The 18,205-nt window shown below is 34.9% G+C and overlaps 1 pseudogene; it reads left to right on the top strand.

The window, feature by feature from the left end:
* Positions 1–409: 409 nt before the first annotated feature.
* On the top strand, positions 410–17,886 carry LOC125164633 (39S ribosomal protein L45, mitochondrial-like; annotated as a pseudogene).
* Positions 17,887–18,205: the final 319 nt, after the last annotated feature.

Raw genomic sequence — 18,205 nt, 5'->3', positions numbered from 1 at the left:
AAATTATTCACCTGTGGTTGCTGACTGCCTCAATAGAGTATCTAGATGGATGATCATAAAATATCTAAAATGTATTTGAGATAGTTTGACTTTAATTAAAGGACTGTACCGTAATTGAAATTCAAATTGGAGAGTTCCAAAGGGTAGGTCAGCCTGCTCCAGAATAGCCAAAATAGGTATAACTAGAAGCTTATGAGACCTCCATAAGCAACACAAACCATAGTTATTAAGGTGGGAAGGACAAAGGAAAACAGGCTATACTATATAGACCCCAAATTGAAAGTCTCAGGGGCAGGTGTTCTGCCTTAAAGATATGTTTTCCTATGGTGCTACTTCACACAGAAACAACCTGAGTGAGTGGATAAGGGTATTTATTTACTTCAGGCTGCTTAATGACCTTGCAAGCAGCATGTATAGCAGCAGCAGCAGCAGCAGCACCTATTTATTAGAACCTACCTATTCAATGTCAGGTACGCCAGTAGTCATGTTCCTGATTTGTCACCCTCACGACAGCTTTTCAGGATAGGTTCAGCAATCTTACATTATAGAAGAGGAAATGGAGGTCCATCGATGTTAAAAAAAAAAATAAAAAAACTTTTCAAGGTCTGTTTGACTCAGAATCCAAACTTTCACAAGTGTGAGTACATACCTATATATACATCTCTCTCTGTATGCATATGCAATGTGATGTTTGAATTATGATAATTTGATTATTATATCTATTTGGAAATATGAACAAATAGCATTTTATAATTATATGTAATTTTTCATGTTTTGCTTTTATGAAAAATGATAAGCTATAAAACCTGATTGATGCAGGTAAGACAATCAGTGTTTCCAAATCCCTCCACTCTTTCCAATGACACATAGGTTATGCAACCTCTGTTTTTAAGAAAAATATGACAATATTAGTTAATGGGACTGTAGGATATATATTTAACTGAGTCACTTGTGTGCAGAACTATCTTCAAGTACAAAGGCTTTGGGATTAAACAAATTTGGGAAGTGATCGGTGAAATTTTACTTCAAAGATTTTCTTTTTCCTAAATAAAAGGGAGTTAAAACTTCTTTAAAAAAAATGAAAAGCAGGCTTCCTTTTAATATTTTCCAGTCAAAAGTATTCTTAGTAAACAAGGGAGACCATACATGAATCAGCTCAGTCTCAGTCGGAATTTTCTTTTAACAATAACCTGTATTTAATAAGCTGGTACCCAGAGTGCGTGCCATGCTGCTTCAAAGTGATAGCAAGACCATGAGGAAGATCAAAGAGGAATGGTCATGGGATCTGAACTGCTAGACTGAGAAAGAGAATTGTATCTGTATGCACACAGCTACTTTTTGTTATGCCTGTATAGGAAAAGGATTCACTTCATTTTCTGTAAGTGCTTAAAGATTTTAATCCAAACTTCCTTTCAGCAGTTGAGATCAAAAACTCTAGACATTGCTGGGTTATGGAAGTGAGAGACAATGTATCTACTAGAAGAGAGGTAGAATCCTACAGATTGTTCCAGGAAGCTTTAGCAGTGATGGACTTAAAATGTGATTGGAATAATTCTAAAGCACCCGACTGTGATGAATAGGTGGGGGTTGTCTGCAAATCCAATCATTCCAGTACCATTTGATGCTGACAGTCATTTCTGCATCCTCTAACCCTCCTAATGACTGGGAGCTTCGCAGATGTTTATGGAATACTGCACGCCATGCATAAAATGACTGTGTGGCAGAGAGTTTAATTTATACCATTCTTGCCACAGTCCCATCAAAGTGGCTTCAATCTTGCACATACCTAGAGTAGAAAATCGCATGTCCTGTCTTAGTGGTCGTACTGCTTCTCCAGTGCTCTTACTCTTGTTGGTCTCAGTCTTGCTATTTTTGTTGCTGGTATGAAGTAGGGAAGGCGACTTGCCCATATACCTGTTAATGAATATCTGCTATATGCCTGTAGTTCAAAACCTTAAGGTAGGCCCCATTTCATTTGGTTAGCAAGACCATATTGAAAAAGAAACAGCTTTAAGAATATGGATGGCTAAACCTTAAGCAGTTTTTAGTCATGCCCATTTTGGTAAACAGTAATTTATCAGATTGTTATCTAACATAGTCATTTGTTGAAAATATGTCCCTGAGAAATGGAAAACTTGGTTGGTAGGGGATGCATCACTGAGAATAAGAAATAATGGGAACCAGTGACCAATGCTTGACAAAGCAGAAACTGTGTGTGGAATGGAAAGAAAGGGCTCTGTGCTCCTAACAGAAGAGGAAGGGGCAAACGTGAAAAATAGAAAGGACTAATGGTAGGTTTAAATTTCTACCTAAAGTTGTGTTATTGCAAGAAAATGATTCATCACACCTGCCTTTATCTTTCCTTGAAAGTCTTAGTTTTTAGATACAGAGTTAATTTGACACATTGCAGTTAAAATATTCACCAGTTATTTATCATCATTTCTGTAGATGATTGCCTTTATAGTATCATTTCAGGAACGATACAAAAGATCTCTTAATGATTTCTTCAAGAGCTCTTCGATCTTGTCCCTGATGTCTTAAAATTTTTAACACAGCTTTTTATTTTACAACCTGAGATAATTCTTAAAATGAGCTTACCCTAAATAAAGAAGGGCACTCATTATGCGAATTCACATGTATTCATGCTAAAGTGTAAGTGACTGATAACTCTTCCATTAACAGAAACAATAAAACAGAGGCAGCAGCAGGCAGTGCCAGAAGGCGTGGGAAAATCTAGAGAAAGAACAGTAAGGACCCAGAAGATGTATTTCACTTATTTCACAATTGTGCCTAAGGCAAACTCTACTTTGAGTAGTTCATAATGTTCCTGAGTCATAATAATGGTTATGAAATTTGGAGCGATTCTCTGACAGTGCAATTTGGCTCAAAAAATCTGAAAAATAGGCTTTATGTGAAGGGAGAGAGTCATTTGAGTTGTGATATTAATACTCCCTCCCTCTTTTTTCATGAAAGACAAATGCAATTTAACATAATGAATAATCTCTTCTTACAAATGTATTTTTTCCTTATGAGTCTTCTGCCAATTTGTTGCTTCTTGCCTATGTCTAGAATAATTGTAGACACTGGATATGAGAAGGGGCTATCAGCTTGCATTTCCTTATTTAGGCAACAGCCTTCTGATAAGTAAACCCACTTGTGTGAGCAGTGAGGGGACACTGTTTCCCCTGTGGATGTGTGTTATGAACACAGCTTTAAGATTTTTTTTTTAATCCTCCTGGAAACTGACAAAAAAAAATAGGAAATGGAAACTCTTGAAAATCTACCTATTAGTTAAGTTCTCTGATTTGGTTGCTTTTGGCTTTTGCCAGAGTTTTCACAATGAATCCTTTTTAAGGCATATTATTCTCTCCACATCAATGATGTGTAACTTTGTTTCTTTCAGGGAATGCACCCTATCTAAGAGTGAAAAGAATGTGGAATTTTCAGCCCAACAGTTCTGTGTTCAGTATTTGGTTCTGTCCTTCCTAGTTGATTAACCTGGAGGAAGTTATTTTATCTCTGTGATCCTCAGTCTCCTCTTGAGTAAAAACAAAGCTAATGAGTCCTATGCAGTGATAATTACAAGGCATTACAGTTAAAATGCAATGGCTAATGGAAACCAGATGTGCAGAAGGAGTCTTATCCAGGTGAGGGCAAGCCATTATGTCTCACTAAGTGACATTCACCCTAGGAACTAATCTGACCTGCTTTCCTGCTGGCTCAGAATTTTGTTTTCTTGAACTTACTGGTTACCTATGGATTGACTCAAATTATCCGTCTAAACCTACGTGCCAGTAGAGCCTTAACTACATATATATGTCAACATGCCGGTATATTAATCTACAATAGGGAAAACAACTATCAAACACACCAGATGTTAGTATCAATCTAAATAGCACATTCTCTAAAAAGAAAGCCACATGTTAAAAGTGTATAATCATGTTTGCCCATTAAGTATTAAATCAGAAAAGTAGATGCCATTTATATATTTCAGATATTTGTCTTTTGGCTCTGATAGCTTGCTTGACTCAAATCTCTGTAACACATAAGTATGTCAGGTGGGTAGCAATTCAAGGGGGTCTGTCACTGGCCACCACCTCCCTCATGGTACTGGGGTGGGGCCTGCCAATGTTTCCATGTGTCACTATGTTTGTTGTTCGTTCAAGCTCTGTGGCTGAAGCAGTCTAAATTTTCCTGGTCATAACCTTGCTCAGAACAGAGCATACTCTACATGATTCAGTTTCTCAATTGTGATAACATTCCTGTCCTGTATCCTTGAAATTTTTTCCTCAGTTCACTGGTGTCATAGGTAAGAATATTCCTGATTGTTCCATTCATGAATTTGTAAGAAATATCTGTCACATCCATTGTGTATGGATTTTAATAGCTTACTTCCCCAAAGATGATATTATATCCACTATTATTAGTGACCCTCACCATTGTCTCCACACACCAAATTTTTATATGAAGCTAAAATGCTTTGGACAGTAACTGGTAAATAGTACATGTTCGGTGATAATAGTTATCAGAAGAATTGTTATTTTCCTATGGGAGATGATAAAACAGCATTTTAATTCCCTACACTGAAATCACCACATATGGCTGATCTCCTATGCTGTGGGTAAATTGGGCAACAGTTTAACATAATCTGGTATGAAAGGTGACTAGTAATTCTGTTTATCTAAAACTTACTACTTTCCTGATCTTCCAGCAATACCTAACACCCCCTCCCTTTAAGATGCCCCTTCTAAGCCAAAACCTAAGTCTCAAAGCATCTTTGTGAATAGTAGCACGTTGACCTGTGAGTGTGTTTGCTTAGTAATATTGGCCTCTGAATCAGCACAGTGCTGCAATGAAGGTGATAACAAAGCAAACCTGGGCTAGACCTGTTGAATTACATTACTTCCTGAAAGTTGCTTAACCTCTCTGTGCCTCGGTTTTGTTATCTATAAAACAGGGAAAATAAGAGTACCTCCACTAGAGGGTTCTGTGGAAATTAAATATTGCAGAGTGCTGAGCGCATATAGTTTTGGAACATAGAAAATTGTTCAACATATTAACTTCTATTGTACTATTTTTATTAGTAATTATTATTTGCAGTTGTAAAATTCTGGGTATGATTATGAGAAGGTAGGCAATACTAGAAGGGAACTAGATAGGTGTAAAGGGCACTAAAAATGCCTATTGCACAAATCTGGTTAGTGTGTGGCCTGCCCCATGACTTAAGGATAAATGCTATAAAAAGTTGATGGTTTTAATAGAGCAGTTGAGAGTTAATCTTTTTGTTTTGTTTTGTTTTAAGTTTATTTATTTATTTGGAGGGAGGGAGAGCAAGCAGGATAGGGGCAGAGAGAGAGAAGGAGAGAGAGAATCCGAGCTGGCCCCGCATTGTCAGCGTGGAGCCTGGTGCAGACTCAAGCTCACAAAACCTGAGATCATGGCCTGAGCCGAAACCAAGAGCCAGACATTTAACCGACTGAGCCACCCAGGCACCCCTAGAGTTAATCTATTGACAGTAGAAGATAAAATGGTGCTGTTTTCAAATGATGAAAGGTTAAACAAAGCTAGTCAACTCAGAGCCATATGCCAAGGAAGTTATTATACTCCAGAATCTGATCCTCTTCTTTAAAAAGTCTTACAAATTGCAAGACAGAACCATGTTAACCAAAAGGCACACTCAAAAGAAATAAGTCTCAGAATGCCATGATATTAATATACTCTGGGATCCACAATTATGAACCCAAATACTTACAACCACTATGATCAGCATTGTGTCTGTGATCAAACCACATAGGAGGTTAACTCATAGAGGGAAACTGCTGTGTTAATCCTCGAGGGCAAATCACAGTCCGTAACCAGAAACACTGGTAGTCCATTAGACAAGTGCATTCTATCTATTAAGTCATTGACTCGAATCTGATAGAATGTGTATTAGAACCACCTTGGAGCTTTTTGAAAACACATTTAGTAACCTCTGGATACAGACAACAGTTACAGAGGGATGTAACACCATACTGTAGGTATACTGACATAGGCCATCAAATGAAACAAACTTCACTGATGAGCCTTGCACAAAAATAAAGAGAGTTACACAAAAATTAAATGTCATCAGAAAAATGAATTACTTTGTGGCCATCTTGCAGAAGAGAAAATCTTGACAAGATGTCTAAAATATTGTAAGACAATGGACTACTAAAACCTAAGAAAGATGCAGGAGATGTTTACTCGTGAATGTAGCTGATGGACTGATAGCTGATCAAAGGATTCTTACTTGAAAAAGCTCACCAAATAAACATATGGGAGAAATTAATTGGAGGTGGAAGATGGGAGGAACGGCACTTAGAGGAGGACTATGACCCATATTCATTTTGTACAATTTTATTCTCTTGATCCACCTCCCCCACCACCACAGTAATATAAACAGTACTTTGGAAAACAGTGAACAGAAACTGTGCTAACGACTGGCAGCTGCTCATCTCATGCATGTTTCTGATTGTACATTGTTACTCACCATCACTGTTTACTCTGTTTACTATGAACTACAATTTTCTGATTGGGGGGGAAATTTTCCAGAAACAATACTCTTTTGGGGAGTAAAGTGCATGCTGCTGTTTCCTGTTTTGCAAAGATTGGCTTAAAGTAGTAGGCTCATTTGTGAAGCAAATGTGTAAGTTTTGCTTTGGAGTAGATAGGCCAATCTGGGTAAGAGTAGTCAACATTACAGGCCAAGGTCTAGGTACAGGATATGCCCTTGTCGGCTCAACTGGAAAATAGGTCAACAGGTTTCTCATCTTAGAATTTTCCCCCATATTTCATTATAAAGCAATTTTCTTTGTTATTTTTTTTCCTGTAAATTATATAATAGGACACAGCTGGTTGTACACCCCATATATGCTGATACAGTGTTGTATATAAATTGCTGCATAAAAACATGCCAAATGGGCAAAAAAGACAACATGAGCAAAATTATCAGATTAGATTGGCAGATGCTTATATTAAACATGTCTGTTTACATTGTGTATAAAAGGTTTTCATGGGCTTTGATTTTAGATTCAGTAGAGCATCTCTGTTTCTTTTATGAGATCTAAATTACACTAGTTATTACCGGTTTTAGAAAATGTAAGTTAAATTACAGAAATAATCATATGCTTTTGCTGTTTATTTTTTCCCATTACAAATCATATCACAAATATAGTAATAATATATTCCAGGAGCCTGGCTATGACCAATCACTCTTAACCACAGGTAGCATCACTATGATCCTAGTTGCTTTGCATTTGGGAATAAACAAAACAAAATTAAAAATAAATTTGTAATAATTTGTATCCAAGTATCACAGTTTACAAGTTACTTAAGGACAGAAAATAAAATAAAAGGGCACATTTACACTGAGGGCACATTGTTTGGCTATTAGTGTGCCATAGTTTAGTTAATTACATAGACTCAAACCAAAATTTTTAAAAACTTTTAGTAATCTGGCATAGTATATTCCAAGAAAACAGGCCTATTCATATATATAAATAAAGTACACATATATTTACATATATATAATGCATACATACATATATATGTATATTTATATATATATATATGTATATACAGATCATTTTATCTCATGCCCACATATATATACAAATAATATATATACATACAAATATATGTGTGTATATATATACAAATAATCATATCTCAATTTAAAGTAAGTTCAACAATACAAGATCTAATTAACAAGCATATCAACATGAGGCAATGAGCAAGTATTTCTTGTGGCCTATATGGAAAGTAAGAAAGCTTTTGATGCCCATTCTAGAACCATATATTCTTAATAACATCCATTCAAATAACACCTCTGGAATTGTTCATTTATCAGATTTATAGGTTTATCAGATTTATAGGGGCCTAGACAGAACTTACTATTGCAAGACCAAGGTCTCAAAAAGACTCTAGAACCCTGTTTGGTGTATAAAAATATATAGGTGAGAAAGCATGAATAATTACAGGAATATGCTAAAATATTTACATTGATTTCTTATTTAATCTGTAGAGACTAAAAGAAAGTTCATATGCAGATGACTAGATATTCAAACCATTCTGTCTTTTGGTAATAAGAAATAGGAATCCTAACCTGGGGTGCCTGGGTGGCTCAGTCAGATAAGTGTCCAACTCTTGATTTCAGCTCAAGTCTTGATCTCATAGTTTGTGAGATCAAACCCCATATTGGGCTCTGTGCCAACAGCATGGAGCCTGATGGTGATTCTCTCTCTCCCTCTCTCTCTCTCTCTGATCCTCCCTTACTCTCATGTGGCTCTCTCTGAATGAATGAATGAATGAATGAATGAATGAATAATCCTCTCTCTAGAGGTTTACCTATATCATTTACACCATTGATTTTTAGGAAAATTGTCTTGAAGTGTAATATACTTACTGAAAAGTTGTATACCATATTTATCAACTCAATGACTTTTTAAAAAGAGGACACAGGTGCCTGGGTGAGTCAGTCAGTTAGGCTTCCGACTTCAGTTCAGGTCATGATCTCTCAGTCCATGGGTTTGAGCCCCGCGTCGGGCTCTGTACTGACAGCTCAGAGCCTGGAGCCTGCTTCACATTCTGTGTATTCCTCTCTCTCTGCCCCTTCCCTTCTCACTCTCTGTCTCTCTCAAAAATAAATAAACGTTAAAAAAAAAATGAAAAGAGGACACATCTGTGTAACTTCAGTCCTGATGGAGAAATGGAATATTACCGTAAACCCAGAAATCTACCTGTGTTCCCTATCAGTCCTATGAATCTCACCCTGTTAATAACCACTTTCCTGAGTTATTTCAACATTGGTTTGCTTCATATGCTTTTCAAGATAAAGAAATGATTATAGTGAGTACTCTTTTTTGTTTTTTTTTAATTTAACAGTATGTTTTTGAAATTCATCCAGGTTATAGAGTAAAACAAATTGATTTCATTCCATTTGTTTATAGAATACCATTAGATAATTATGCCATAATTGATTCATTCTATTGTTTAAAAGTATTGTAAATTACACTGCTATGGACATCTTTTCATATGTCTTATGGTGCTTAAATATACACCTTTCTGTTTGGTATATACCTAAGCATGGAATTGTAAGGAGATGGAATTTACAACAATTGACTTTTACCAATTAACATTCACACCAGCAAAGTATTAGGATTCCAGTTAAACCATATTTTTACCCACACTTGATATTGTCAAGCTTATATTTTAGCCATTCCAGCAAATCTGTTCCCATTAAAATTTTAATTTATCTCTTTCTGATGATTAACTGTACCGAGAGTCTTTTTTTGTTGTTGGCTATATTTCGTTCCTGTCTTTTCACTCTGTTAATAGCTACTTTTCTTTTTTTTTTCCCCCAGAAAGAGAGGCATGATGAATTGAAGTTTCTAATGTTAATGAAATACAATTTTTCAGTCTTTCCTTTATGGTCAGTGACTTAGGATCCAGATAAAGAAATACCTTTTCATGCCACAGTTAGAAATTAGTTACTTTTGTGATCTTCTAAAAAAATTATCATTTTAGATTCATATGCAAGTCTAAAAACTATCTGTAATTTATTTTTATGTATAATTTAAAATAAAAAAGATTCATTTTTATATTTGTTTTGGACTGACCCAGCACAACTGATGGAAAAGACCATCCTTTTCCCATTTTAGTAGTAAAAGGTCTAAAAAATTATTATTTTTTCCTATTCATTTATAAGAACAACACTTTATTAATTACTGTGGCTTTGTAGTATGGCAAAGTTTGATGTCTGATAGCATAAGTTGTTGAGTTTGTTCATATTCAAAATTATCTTAGCTAATGCTCAATTTGTTTTAATGCTTTAAGTTTTTCATTGGTGTTTTGTAGAAAGTTATGTTGAAGTTTTCCACATCTCTTGGAGATTTTTAAAAAAGATGTTTGATGTTTTATGCTCTTAGTGTAAACATTTAAATATACATATAGATTTATATATATATATGTAGAGAGAGAGAGAGAGAGATTTTTTAAATGTTTATTTTAGAGACAGAAACAGAGCATGAACAGAGGAAGGGCAGAGAGAGAGGCAGACACAGAATCTGAAACAGGCTCCAGGCTCTGAGCTGTCAGCACAGAGCCCAATGCGGGGCTTGAACCATGAACTGTGAGATCATGACCTGAGCCGAAGTCAGACACCTAACCGACTGAGCCACCCAGGTGCCCCTAAAAATCTTTATATTTTTAGAGAAATTTTAGGTTCATTGCAGAAGTGAGTGGAAGACACAGATTTTTCATATATCCTCTATCCCCACACATGTATAGTCCTCCACATTATGAACATTTCCAGCAACAGAGTGGTATATTGGTTGTAATTGATCAGCCTACATTGACAGATTATTCTCACCCAAAGGCCATAGTTTATATTATGGTTCACACTTGACTCTGTACATTCTGCTGGTTTGGGCAAGTGTATAATGACATGCATCCACCACTATAGTATCATACAGAGTATTTTAACTGCCCTAAAATTCCTCTGTGCTCTGCCATAAGTGTTAAGTTTTCAATTTTGGTTGTGTGTTGCTTGTATATGGAAATATATTTGATTTTTGTATCCTGACATTCTCCTTTGCAAACTACCTAAATTTACTTACTAATAATTGGATTCCTTTAGATTTTTATGCACATAATTATTTTTTCAGTATAATGACAGTATTCTTTCGTTCAAGTCCTTACATTTTGATTTCTCCTTCTTATTATTAAACTGATAATTCCAGTACAATGTTGAATGGAAGTGGTGCATCCAGTATTTTAAAAATTCATTTCTGAAGACAGTGTGTGGAAAAAAAATAGAGGTTCTTGAGTATGATGTTTTCCTCCAGGGAGGACTTAGTTTTCTTCTGGCAGGCAATTAGAGAAAAGGCAATCAGAGTTTGAGATGGTCTAAGTCTGTGCTTCAGTCTTTTGAGGTCTAAACTATTTCCACTTTGCACATATATTTCAAGCACAGCCCTCAGGGCTCTCAACTGAAAGCCTAGAAGGAGGATGTTTGGCAGATTTCCTCCTTTTTGGCATTTTCAAACTCCAGTTTTTGTGGCCACAGGAAAGCGAGAGTACCAAAAGTGCTGTTATGTTTCCTTCCTTCTTAGATGCAGTTTTCTCATTGGATTCTTAATCTCTTCCCCACTGACTTGGAAATTGACAAATAGCTTGAGGGGAAAAATAATGCTAAACTCTGCAATCCTTTATTGCTCTGGGATCTTGGCCCCTCAAGACATGGCCTCCTTGGTAAACTTGAAATGCAGTTTTATACCTGTATCCCTGTCAGATCACAGAAAGTCCTAAACTGAAGGCACCGTCCCTCATCCCAGACAGCTTAAGGCTCAGCAAATAGCTCAATACAAAAACTGACAACGTTTGCTCATCTTGGAGCTTTTTCTTTTATTCGGAAAACTTGGTTCCTCAAGTCCTGGTTGTCTTGGATGTTCCCATGTTCTCAACAGCTTCTGTTAGCTCTTTTGTTTGGGGTTTGATTGTTGTTGTTTTTTAATTTGATGGAGCTTCTGAGATTGATCTAAGTTGAAAGATTTGGCTGATGCTACTGTACACTATATGGAAACATGTGTGTATGTGTTTAATGATATGCAAATATACAGTATGTGAAAATTAGATAATAAGGAAAATAATTCTACAATTTAATATGTATATAAGTAATTATAAAATTATAATATATAAATGCCTATTACCATTGATTTCTTTTTTCCAATATTTTATTTTTTTTAATAATTTTTTTTAACGTTTATTTATTTTTAAGACAGAGACAGACAGAGCATGAACAGGGGAGGGTCAGAGAGAGAGGGAGACACAGAATCCAAAGCAGGGTCCAGGCTCCGAGCTATCAGCACAGAGCCCGACGCAGGGCTCGAACTCACAGACCGTGAGATCATGACCTGAGCTGAAGTCAGACGCTTAACCTACTGAGCCACCCAGGTACCCCTCCGATATTTTATTAAGAAGTACTCAAACACATAACAAAGTTGGAGAAATTGACAGAGAATCTGTATGTCCACCTCCCAACTTAATATGATGGAAGTATAGTTGACATACAATATTATATTAGTATCACGTGTACAGCATATTGATTCAACATTTATATACATTATGAAATGATCACTGCTGTAAGTCTACTTATTGCCACCATACAAAGTTACTACAATATTATTAACTATATTTCCTATGTCGTCCTTTACATCCATCGGGCTTATTTATTTTATAACTGGAAGTTTGTACCTTTCAATTCCCTTAACCTATCTCGCCCATCCCCTGACCCCATCTCTTCTGGCAACCAACATTTCTGTGTTTCATTTTGCTTGTTGGTTGGTTTGTTTTTTAAATTCCACATGTAAGTGAAATCATACAGTGCTTGTCTTTCTCGGACCTATTTCATACAGCATTATACTTAGGTCCATCTGTGTTGTCACAAATGGCGAGATTTCATTCTTGTGGCACCCATTCATTTTATGGCTGAGTCACACACACACACACACACACACACACACACACACACACACACACCATCTTCTCAAACTTTACCATTAATATTTAACTATAATCTTTAAGAAAAAAACATCAACACATTTGTACCTATGCATCCATATCTCCGTCCCTCTATTAGTTCATCCTATTTTGGGTGAATTTCACACTAAACTTCAGACATCAATATACTACGTACTAAATTGTTCAGCTGGCACATCATTAGAGTCCAAGATTTGTGTGCAGTGTGTATTTTTTTAATTAAAATTTACATGCAATAAAACAAGTATTGATGTCTCATAAGTATAAATTCACTGAGTTTTGCTAAGTACAAATTAACTCTGTAACCCAAACCCCTGTCAAAGATTCAATAGAACGTTTGCATCCGTCAGTCTAGAAAGTGTCCTTATGTTTGATTTCTGTCAATTTCCATTTACACCCTCCAGAGACAAATATTGTTCGGGTTTATTTTTTCAATGAAGAACATTTTTTTCTTGTTCTGGAGTTTCATATAAATTGAAGCATATATTATGTACTTTTATCTCATTTTAAATACATTAAAATGTATAATGTGTGTATATATGAATACCTATATCTAAATGTCCAAGTTGCTTGGTCTGTCTTCTTTTTATTGCTGGATAGTATTCTACTGTATAAATATGCAATAGGTTTCTTATAAACTTTTCAGTTGATGTATACCTAGGACATTTATAATACTTGGCTGTCAGGGATCAACTATTTTGGACATTATTATAAAATTCATTTATGTACATACATAACATTTTTATTTGTCTTGGTTAAAACTAAAGATATTATTTAACATTTCTATTAACAAAACACTAGAGTTTTAGTTGTTGCACGTTCATGGCACATTTGTTGTATGTTACCTTTCAGTTTTAGCCATTCTAGTAGGTATGAAGTTTTAGCTCTTTGTGATTGATATGTGCATTTCTCTAATGAATAACAACATTGAAATTTTTTTTCCTGTGCCTGTGGGCCATTCCTATATCTCCCTTTCTGAAAGGTCTGTTAAAATATTTTGCTTATTTTAGGGAAGGAGGTTTCTTTTTTATTATTGTGTTATAAGTGTTTATATATATATATATATATATATATATATATATATATATATATATAATTTCTCCAAGTTTGTAGCTTATTAACTTTATTAACAATGTCTTTAGAGAAAGTACAGCTTATTTAGTTTGGTACAGTCTAACTTCTTCTTTCCTATTAAATTTCTTGCCTTCTATTATCCATATAAAAACATTTGCCTACTCCAAATAATGAAGATATTTGTCTATGGTTTCTTGTAAAGGTTTACAGTTTACACTTTGTAATAAGATCGCTGATGAATCCTGAATTATTTTTGTGTACTGTAGGAGATAATGATATTTCTTTATTATGTCAGTATTCAGTTTTTCCAGAACTATTTTTTGGAAGGAGTTTATTTTCTGAAATGGAATGATTTAGTACCTTTCTTTAAAAAAAATGACCATTTGTGTGCAACAATTTCTGGACTTTTTTTTTTTCCATTTATCTATTCAGCAGTATTTATTTCAGTATCATACTGTGTTGATTACTGTAGCTTTATTTTTAGTCTTGATGTCAAGTAGTGGAAGTCTTTCCACATTATTCGTTTATTTGAAGATTGTTTTAGATATTTTAGTCATTTGCAATGTCATATGAATTTAAGAATTAGCATGACAAGTTTTACAAAATAGGCTTTTGGGATCATGATTGAGATTGTTCTCATGGATCAATTTGGGGAAAAATACATGTCAACAATGTTGAGTTTTAAAACCCGTGAATACAGTACACTGTCCCATTCATTTAGATTCTTCTTTATTTTCTCCCAGCAATGCTTTTTAATTTTCTGGGAAGAGATCTGTTAATTTATATTTAACCTAAATGTTTTACAATTTTTGGAAACTATTGTAAGATAAATCTTTAAACTTTGATTTACAAGTTATCTCTTGCTGGCATATTAGAAGACAATTGACTTTTTTAACCTTGGATCCTAAGATATTAATTTTAACAGTTGTTTTGTCAATACTTTAGGATTTTCTTTGTAAATGCTTAATTCATCAGCAAATAAAAACAGTTTGTTTCATTCTTTGGAATCTTGATAACTTTTATGTTAGTGCATTATATTTAGAGCTAAGATATCCAGGACAATGTTGTAAGAACTAGTGAGAGTGGGCATCCTTGCCCTTGACCCTGATTGCAGGGGTGTTGGCTGTAGTTCTAAAGAAACAAATAGATGCTCTTTATCACATTGAGGAAGTTTTCTTCTATTAATAGTGGGTTAAGAGGTGTTGGTTGTTGTTGTTAATCACAAATGTTGTTGTTAATCATAAATCTGAATTTTATCAATATATTTTATTTACCTATTGTGTTTTTAGTGCTTCATTCTGTTATATGGTAAATTACATTATTTTTCGATACTCAAATCGGTTTGGCCTTCCTGATAAACTCTACTAGATCTTGCTGTATTATCCTAGTATATATTTATTGGTTTGACTTTCTAATAATGTGAAATAACTTGATCTATTTTCATGAAAGACGGAGGGCTGTAATTGTCTTATTTTGTACTATTTTTGACAGATTTCGGTATTAAAATTACACTCTCCTCATAAATATGGTTGGGAAGTGTTCTTTCTCAAGTTTCAATAAGAGTTTGTATAAAATAGATTTTATTTTTACCTTAAAATTTGGGCAGAATTCAATTCTGCACCTGGAATTTTCTTTGTGGATCTTTTAAAAAATACCTGCTGTAACAAATCCCATTTTTTTGTACTAAGCGATCTATCTTTTCCATTTAAATTTGTCTTATTTTTGTAATTTTTAAGGGATTATTTTCACATTATCTAGATTGTCAAATTTGTGGTAATGAAATTATTCATAATTATTTCATCTATTTGATGTCTTTTGTCTATAATGTTACTAATGATAACATTTCTTTCATTCCTGATACTGATAATTGTGTGTTCTCTCACTCACTTACACTCTTTTATCCCCTTGATCAGTCTGGCTGAACTAATTAGTTGTGTTGTGATTCTTTTCAAAATTCTTTGCAAAAAATTACTTGTGGCATATAAAATTTTCTTTCCTTAGCTTATATCTTTATTATCTCTTTCTGTTGGCTTCTTGTAGTTTGCATTTCTTTATTTTTTACTAAATACTTAAAGTAAAACCATAGGTCATCATTTTAAAATATTTCTTATTTTCTAAAGTAAACCTTAAATGCTATAAATTTTCCTCAAAGCACTGCTTTACTGGCATCCTAAATTTTTATATGCTTTTATTATAAATAACAAAATATTTTCAGTTTAAAATACTTTATTTTTCATTATTATTTTTTATTATTTGACCCTTGATATTTAAGGAATGTGTTGTTTAGGGACACCCAGGTGGCTCAGTCAGTTAAGCAACTGGCTTTGGCTCAAGTCATGATCTCGTAGTCCATGGGTTAAAGCCCCATGTCAGGCTCTGTGCTGACAGCTCAGAGCCTGGAGCCTGCTTCACATTCTGCATCTACCTCTCTCTGCCCCTCCCCTGCTCATGCACTGTCTGTCTCTCTCTCTCTCAAAAATAAACATTAAAATTAAAATTAAAAAAAAAGTGTGTTGCTTAATATAGAAATAGTTGAGCATTCTTAAATATGCTGTTTTTTTTAATTTAATTCCTTTGTAGTAGCAACATACTCTATATAGATGCAATTTTTAAAACTTAAGTTTCTTGTATGAGACAACAGATTTGACTATTTAGAGAATACACTACATACAATTAAGAAATGTATTTTCTGCAGTTGGTGTATTTTATAAGTTGAAAAAAATATTAGCTGAATATGGTTGCTAGTACTATTGAAATCATCTCCATTTTTACTGTTTTTTTGTTTGTTTTGTTTTGTTCTTATGTTCTATTTAGTGCTGAGAATTCTGTTTAAATCTCTGGCTATATGTTTGGTATTATCTTTTCCTATTTTTAATTCAGTTAATTTGTATCTCACATATGTTGAATTTCCATCACTAGATGTGCCCATACTTAAAATTATTATATCATCTTCATGAATTAAATCTTTTATCATTTTTAAATGTCTTTTCTATAGTAATATTTTTTGTCTTGAATTTTTTTTCCTGCTCTTAATTTAGCCATTTAGTCTACTTGCTTACTCTTTGCATGATGTCTATTACCGTCTATTTGCTTTTAACCTGTCTTTTTATTTGTTATATTTGTAGATTTGTATTACATATGCATTATTTATAATGTACAACATACATTATATTATTGAGTCTTTCTTGTGTGTGTATTTTGACAGTTTCTGACTTTTACTGACAGCATTTAGTTCATTAACATTTTATATAATTTTGTCATGATTGTTCTTTACTTTGTCCCTCTGATCTTTGATTGTTCCTCCTTTCTGCTTTTTAAAAGTATTAAAGTATATTTTAAGGAAAAAAGTGGCAGCCCTCACACCATGGGGTTTGCTTTGTTTATCCAGAGCTTTAGTGTGGTGGTCTTGGCAGCCAGTCCTGGTGATTCAGTCCACAGTTGTAGTTCCAGTGAGGGTTAAGAAACATTTCACACCTCCTACTTATGAACCCAAATACAAATCAGAAATGGAGTTTATAAAACATGCCCGGAAAGCAGGACTGATCACTCCTCCAGAATGTTTGGAGCATCCCCTACGCTTGGCCTGTACGGCTGGTATCTTTGACATCGTTGTTCCTCGAGAGGGTGATACTCACTTGTCCTCTTTCAAAGGAACGATTGGCACAGAGAAGTGAGAGATTGAAGAAGAGATTGGCATCAAAATTCTCAATATGGAGGATTAGAGAACGTAATCCTAATCCTGAAAAAGCTAAGGATATCTTTACTGAAGCTCACCTTTGTCTAAATAACTCAGACCATGACTGGCTTCACACCTTGGTGACTGAAAAAAAAAATTTTTTTTTCCGGACATGGTCTGGGACATCAAATATATGACTATCTGCTGGAGCTTCATAGGATCTTTAGATCCACGCCTGGTGGTTCAACTTCACTCTTCAAGTCTATTGCACCAGAGCAACATGTATGGCCAGCTCATCATCTGCATGCACACCCAGCATACTCTGGCCATTTATGAACGTTTTGGTAGGTTGGTGTATGGACAGGAAGATGTGCTCAGGGATATCCTGGAGTATGTTGGGTTTGAAAAGCCCCTGATAAAGCCCTATGGAGCTGGAGAATGCATGGCAAGATCATCCCCCATGGGTACCCCCTAAGCAGCCTGACCTTAAGGCAGTGATGATCCCTGGGCCTCAGCTAAAACCCTGGGAAGACTAGGAAGTGCCACAAGGAGAGGCCCATAAGCTTCAGTTATCCTGATGGCAAAAATGACTCTAGGGGTGACACATGGACAATGACGCAGCTGGAAGCTGTGAAGCTCTGAAGTCAGTCATCTCTCCATGATGTCAGAAAGATCTACCTTTGTCCGGTCCTGTCCTGCTTAGGTGTTTTTAGCTGTCTGCTTGACAACCACAGCTGATGGCTGGGCCCACATGGGTGGCTGATAGGCACAGCCATGAACCAATTTTTCTTCTTCCTTTTGAAATTGTATGTCTGACTTCTGAGTCTCAAGCAAAGTATGATGCAGATACTTTTTTTATCCTGCAGCAGAGACTGTTAGGAGAAAACTGGCAGAATT

This window comes from Prionailurus viverrinus, chromosome A1, assembly GCF_022837055.1.
Source record: "Prionailurus viverrinus isolate Anna chromosome A1, UM_Priviv_1.0, whole genome shotgun sequence".
Taxonomy (NCBI): Eukaryota; Metazoa; Chordata; class Mammalia; order Carnivora; family Felidae; genus Prionailurus; species Prionailurus viverrinus.
The sequence above is the reverse complement of the archived record's forward strand: the minus strand, read 5'-3'. Positions and strand labels throughout refer to the sequence as shown.